This window comes from Petaurus breviceps, unplaced genomic scaffold (genome assembly GCF_028583685.1).
Source record: "Petaurus breviceps papuanus isolate PSGF00001 unplaced genomic scaffold, PetGlider_PUasm1.0 79, whole genome shotgun sequence".
Classification (NCBI taxonomy): Eukaryota; Metazoa; Chordata; class Mammalia; order Diprotodontia; family Petauridae; genus Petaurus; species Petaurus breviceps.
In genome coordinates this window covers 9,989,805-9,997,111 of record NW_027186523.1, presented here as the reverse complement: position 1 = coordinate 9,997,111, position 7,307 = coordinate 9,989,805, and the positions used below count along the sequence as shown (strand labels likewise).

General features: G+C 36.2%; 1 long non-coding RNA gene across 6 annotated transcripts in view; it reads left to right on the top strand.

The window, feature by feature from the left end:
• The window catches only part of LOC138175827 (uncharacterized), a 15,128-nt gene extending 8,049 nt beyond the window's left edge, over nt 1–7,079 (top strand). For 2 of the 6 annotated variants that reach the window (XR_011172106.1, XR_011172101.1), the window contains 2 exons: nt 2,622–2,712; nt 5,316–7,079. This is a non-coding gene — a long non-coding RNA (uncharacterized lncRNA). The remainder of the gene's footprint in view (nt 1–2,621; nt 2,713–5,315) is intronic. The other 4 variants (XR_011172103.1, XR_011172102.1, XR_011172104.1 and 1 more) reach the window with 4 other exon arrangements.
• The last annotated feature ends 228 nt before the right edge of the window (nt 7,080–7,307 follow it).

Here is a 7,307-nt window from a genome sequence, read left to right as displayed (position 1 = left end):
GATAGATAGATAGATAGATAGATAGATAGATAGATAGATAGATAGATAGATAGATAGATAAATACATCCATAGATACATGGATGCATAGACAAATACATAGATACATAGATGCATAGATAGAGCAAGCATTCCTGAAGTGGTTACTGTGTGCCTAGGCTGCCTACTTCAGTGACTATGACACAAAAGGAGGCAATGACTCACATGTGACTCATATTTTAATATTGTTAAAATTCACTAAATTAAAAAATCCTCATCTGATGCTCAACAAGGGGACATATATCAATATTAATATTATCACTATAAATAAAATGAGAAAAAAAAGAACATGCAACTAAATGGAAGTTATCCTTAGATGTTCTTCAGCTAAATGATTAGAACACTGAAGTCAGTCTGAAGTGAAATCTTCCTTCGGTCACTTATTAGTTTTGTGACTCTAGGCAAGTCACCTAACCTCTTTCTGCCTCAGTTTTTCTCATGCATAAGATGAGAATAAGAACAACACCTCCCTGCTGGAGCTGTGGTCAGGATAAAATAAGAAAAATCAAATACAGAAACCTCACACCAAGTATTTGTAAAGTGCTTTCCAGATCTCAAAATTCTATATAAATATTTATTATTATTATTATCCTTAGAGATATAAGGAGTTGGCAGAATTGCTTTTATAATGAATTTAAAGATATCAAGAAGCATAATTTCATTGGACATTTGGTTATCTTGTACTTCCATGCTCATTATAAGTATTTGAAAAATGGTAGACAAGGGTGGCTAGGTGGTGCAGTGAAGAGAGCACTGGCCCTGGAGTCAGGAGGACCTGAGTTCAAATCCAGCATCAGACACTTAACACAAAAAACTAGCCATGTGACCTTGGGCAAGTCACTTAACCCCAAATGCCCTACCTCCCTCCTCCAAAAAAGCAAAAAAAAAAAAAAAAAGGCAAAGAAAAGTAATTGAAGCCTATGTGCCAACATTTATTATAGCAGACAAGGAAAAGAGGAATTCTATGAAAAACTTTCTAAGACCCTCCAAATTGACAACCTTTACTTTGATAAATGGTGACTTCAATGCAAAGTACAAAGGTGAGGACAGCAATAGTCCATTGGAAAATTTGGTTCAGGTATGAGCAATGAGAGTCCACACAGTTGTAGACTATGAAAAAGGCTCTTGATTATATATTAAAGCATCTCCCCATTTTACAGAACAGGAAAGTAGGGCAAACAATGGTTAAATGACCTGCCCAGACTCACACAGCTAGGTCTGAGGCTGGATTTGAAGTCTAGTCTTCCTGACTCCAGAAACAGTACTCAATTCACTGAGCCACTTAGATGCTTCTAAATAACCAGAAGTTGCTAACCATAATGACCCCTGAAAAAAGCATCATATGCACACACACATATGCATAAATTGATTAAATTTTTAATAGACACAAAAATGTCTCATTATTGGTGTGGGAGTCATTTCTGAATCAGCTGCCTGTGTATAAGCAGACCACTGATTTGTTAAAGCAATTATGAAAATTAATATAAAGCTAGGAAAAAATAAGAAAATTATACAATGGACAATTAGAACCAATCTGACCTGATCTATTTAAACAAGTTATTTATGCTAAAAATATAAACTGGATGGAGGACAAGATATCAACCCAGATGATAACAATTTAATGTGGAAATTTAATTGATACAAATCAATTTCCATAATGAAGAGATAAAAACAGCCTAGAAAACATACTGTCTAAGCAAACGTTTAGCTTATTTGCTAAGCTGAGTGTATGGTCACTAAGAGTATCACTGGTTTAGAATACAAACTCATTTGTAAAATTTTACAAAGAAGGTAAGTAGAAAATTATGAGCTCCCATACTGAAGGAAATAATAAATAAAACTGCTCCCCACTATTGAATAGAAATAACTGTATTGATTGGTCAGATCCACAAACTACCACCACGAAACAAAAACAAAACATGCTTGAAACTTTAAAGTATGTACTGATTAAGTTTTATCATTTTAGTATCAATCAACAATTCTGCAAGTAGTATATATATACACATATATATGTCTGTTTATATATATATATATATAAAACTGTATTCATAAGAAATTATGAATATGAGGGATCAGAGAAAGCTGAGAGGACCAAGTATGAACTGATACAAAAAGAAGTAACTAGAACAAAGAAATGATGACTACAACAGTGTAAACAGAATGAACAATAAAATGAAACTGATCACCACATAATTACAACTACTGAACTTGGCCTCAAAAAATAAATAAGAAAGAGTAGCTCCCTCCTTCAACTAGGCCTGGAATGTCAAGTCAATGTGTGGGTTGGTTTGCTAAAGAGGGCTGATCAGATTGCTTTTGAGAAGTTGTAAAGATTTTGTTTCTGGTTTTTTGTTTGTTTGTTCCTAACAACTCCAAGCTTTGGGAAGGCTAGGTGGGGCAGTAAATTGAGATCAAATCTGGTCTCAGATACTTAACACTTACTAGCCATGTGACCTTGGGCAAGTCACTTAACCCCAACTGCCCTGCCTTCTCCCCTCCAAAAAGCCAAAAAAAATAATTCCAAGCTTCTCCTTGAAATGAAGACCAAGTTTTTGTTTTGTTTTGTTTTGTTTTTTAATGTCAGTATTTGTCTGGTGCTACTGTATAGCTGACCACCATGGAACACTATGTTCTCTGAAGAAATGAAAATGAAGATCACCAGAGTAATGATGGGTGTGAGTAGGTTGCAACATTTTACAAAAAGGAATTGGAATTCTCCAATATATTGTGTTCTACTTTTGATGCTTCTTTTTGTTGATGCCATATAATTTATAATGATCATATCTAGCCCTAGACCATTACAAGACCTCCTCATTGAGAACCATGACTCCTCAAAAGGGATTGAACTAGTAATCTACACAGGAAAAATCATAAAGAATGAATATTGCCCTGATTATAATATAGGGTAGAATAAGTGATCCATAACAAACACTGTAACAAAGGTTCTCATGTTATTCTTGTGGAAAATTTAAAGACATGTGGGTTAGACACTAGTACAACAGACAATGGATGGATGTAGAACTGACTGGTTTAAAAGTTGGATTCTAAGAGTTGTGTATAGATCCATGTTAACTTGGAAGTTCTATTTCATAAATTAAAAATAAATACAATTTTTAAAAACTTATAAGGAGATCTCCAGTGGAATTTCCCAAGGTTCTGTGTCCAATACTATGCATAGATGACCACATCTAGAGTATTGTGTTGAGTTGTAGGTGTCACACTCTAGGAAATATATTGATAATCAGGAGAGCATCCATAGAAGAGCACCAGAAAGGGAAAGGTCTTCAAATTCATGGCATATGAGGATAAGTTAAAAGAAACAGAAATGTTTTGTCTGGAGAAAGAGATATCCTATCTCTTTTTAATCACATGAAGGACCATCATTTAGAAGACAGATTAGACTTTTGATATTGGCACTCCTCTCCCCCCCTTTTGCCCAGGGCACAGAAGTTGCATAAAAACAAATTTAGGCTTGATATAATGAAAACTTCCTACCAAGGAGAACTATCTCAAAGTCGAATAGGTTGCCTTAGGAGGAAGTGGGTTCTTTCTCATTCTTCAAGCAAATATTGAATAATCACTTTTTTGGTATATGCGATTTTAATTTAGGTATGTATTGGACCAAAGGATCCTAGAAATTCCTTTCAGTTCTACAACTCTGTGAATTAGTACAAGTATATATGAGAATGATGAAGAAGATAGCTTATATTTATCTTTTCCTAAAAGCTTTAATTTTAAAGAAGTTTACATGTATTATCTCATTTGATCCTCATGACAATTCTTCTGGTAGGTCCTAGTACTATTCCCAAATTACAAGTGAGGAAATTGAGGCTCTGATAAAATTAAACAATTTGTCTTGGGTCACACAGCTGATAATTGTTAAAAACCTCAGGTCTCTCTGACATACAGTGTATCACTGTCTCTCCTATGACCTTCTGAGTAAATTGATAGATATAAAGATATAGACATGGATATAGATATAGATGGAGACAGCTAAGTGGTTCAGTGGATAGAGCACTAGGCCTGGAATGAGGAAGACCTGAGTTCAAATCCAGTCTCAGACACTTACTAGCTGTGTAACCCCGGGTGAGTCACTTAACCTCTGTTTGCCTTCATTCACTGAAGAAGGAAATGGTAAATCACTCCAGTATCTTTGCCAAGAAAACCCCATGAAAAAATACTGGCCTGCCACGGTACACTTGATCATAGAGTATTGGACACAACTGAATGACTGAACAAAAAATAGATATGATAATATAGATAAATTACAAATCTTGGAGAGACATGCAGATATACAAGCCAAGTTCAGAACTGAATAAAAGGAGAGCAAGAAAAATTATATTTGGGGAAATGCAGATTTGTAAATAATTCCAGGATGCTCCTTCCTGCCAAATCTCCTCTTTTCTTAAATATTACATTTTCATTATGATGTTAGTCATGGAACACCACGATGTCAGAAGAATCAAAATTATAGGTGATCTAAAAGACAATGAAAGGATAAAGAGTATTTGTAAAAGTGTAACATATAAGCAGTAATGATTCATATGAAAAAAATGTTACTGAAAACACATCAAAGACATTAAAATTAGAAAAGGGAAGTGGCTGATCATGTAGCAAGAATGAAGGATAACAGATGTACAGCCCTTCTGTTGCTCTATTATCCACAGAATAATAAACGGCCCAAAGCAAGGCCATCAGCACATTAGGCAAATCCTCTGTGCAGGATTTATGGAAGGCTACAGACAAGACTTGTACAGGCTGATAAGGCATACCTGCATTATAATCTGTCCCATTGTAGATAGCACACTCTCATGAGATCATGGAACCACTAAGGTATCAGACACATATGGCACTTCTATCATGCCTAATATTACCTAGTGATCTCATATAAACTTGGAAAGATAATTCTTTTTACAGTTAGGTGCAACCGGAATTAATGTGTCACAAGGGAAACAGTCAGATGACTGGAGTTCAAACCTCCTCTCTGATGCTTACCTTAGACAAATGACTCAATGTCTCTGACCCCTTGGTTGATACCTTCTAGTTCTAAGTCTTTGTATGTGATTCGCCATTTTGTATTTATTGCTTCACCCATTGAACCTTCTACACCATTAAAAACAAGTATTTATGATCAAAGAATATATGAAATAACTGTGAACATATTTCTCCCAAAGATTTGACTTGATGCCAACTATAAATATAGGGCCAAGTTGGTCAGTCTGTCCCTGAGGATGTGGGTCCCCCAAAAGCCTGATAAACACTATTTCTTTTTCTGCAGATGTCAGTCTTCTCATCACTACTACTATCCCCAACATCCCTTCCAGTGATTCTTTAGCTTCTTCAGATGGAAAACTCCTTTTTTAACACTGATAAACTTGACCTAGTTGCCTGGAGATTCACACTTGGTTATAATCATGGCAAACCACCAGTTCACTGCTGAGACTATGATGGTAAAGGAAGGGAATGTGGTAAATGCATACAGGACCCTGAACAGAATTTATATATTGGACAGGTTTACTAACCACACAAAGCAGCAAAGATACTATGAGAAGTCATGTTGTTGACTACAGAGACAAAGTTGTAATGTTTGTCCATATACCTATAACATGGAAATGAAATACAAGTTGACTTTTTAGTGTACAAGAATCAGTTGGATCCATGGTAGGGCTGCTGAGGACAACTGGGGATAAGAGGACCCAGTGTGAAAAATCCCTAGTAAGCTACATCCTGGACTCCACAAGTTTCTTCTAAGAATGTAAGGGATTAGAGAATTAGTTTCTCCCTTTTCCAGTCCAATTCTTTTCTTGTCATTCCCAACATGCCAAGTATTCATACACATGTTTTAAATCCCCATATCAGTGATATCAATAAATTTTTCTCCTTGCTATCATCTCTTTGATGAATGGGAAAATTGTACAGGACTGTCTCTCTTTGCTATTCTTAAGAAACTCAGGAACAGAAACACTTCAAAAATACATCACTGTAATGTAACACAATTATTTTATCCTTTTACCCTTTTGGTCTCATCTGCTGCAATAGTTCCCAGTGAGGAAAACTAAGAATTACAGATTTTAAAAAGCCCCCTTAGTGTTGTTTGGAAAAGTAATCTATTCTTCCCGGTGAAACATTTCCAACCATTAGATAAAATGAAGAAAGATTGGAGAGGCAGAAGAACTTTTTGGAAGCAGCACCCTCGTGGAGGCAGAGAGAGACTGAGAGGATTGCTGAGGGCCACTTTGAATTGCCCTGGACTTTTGAGACCTGCCCCCGGAGCTGCCAAGGACTGAGGAGACATGGCTGTTTTGTTGGTACTTTGTCTGTCCGTTTTGATGTTGTTTTGCCAGATTTGTCCACTGGTGAAAGACAGTGCTGTTGTTGAAGAAGTCCTGGAACCTGGCTGTTGGTTAAGAGCTACTGAGACTGTTCTGCAGAGAGTGAATACTGTCCACTGGTGAAGGACAGTGCTGTTGTTGCAGGAGTCTGGGAACCTTTCTGTTGGTTCCGAAGCCCTGAAGAAGGATTTTCTTGTTGTATGTTTACAGAAATGCTGGGAGAGGGTTTTGCTAATGTTTTCAGGGATCCTGGGACTGTTCTGCAGACAGAGGATGAATTAATAAAGAGACTGGCAATGTGTCTTGTGGCCTTGATAAGCTTTGTCTCCCCAGGAACAAAGATTGCTGAGAACTTGCCTGGTGTCAAGAAGAAGAAAAGACCTCCATTTGAGTATTAAGTGCAGTGCCTAAACTTGTTGTAACTCTGGGGTAGATTCAATAGTGATCCAGGGGTGGGAAACTTTTGACCTTTTTGTGTTCTATGATTGAACAAATGAATGTACTTCACTTATGATTGGAAACTAATCTCCATTTGAGAAGAGGGGCTTTGTAATGGACTAAATGAAGGTACAGCCTTGGGGTGGAGTAGTATTTAGAACAGGGACTTTGTAATTGATTGAATGAATGTAATGTCCTGGGGTGGGGTAGTACTTGGAGATTATTTAATCACACTTAGTAAATGCTGTATTTTGAATGAAAAAAAAAAGAAAGATTGAGATTTGTGTAGTCAGAATAAATTTGCTTTTGTAATACCCATCAGAGAAACAAAAATATAAAAGCAAATATAAGCCCAAATCTAATTCAACAAACACTAATTCAATGAGAATCTCTTTGCTACAGTTCTACATATTAGTCAGTATATTACTAAGAATGACCTAATATTGTATTGATTATGCACTCAAGACAGTTCCTGAGGCCAAAATGCAGAAAAGTATGGA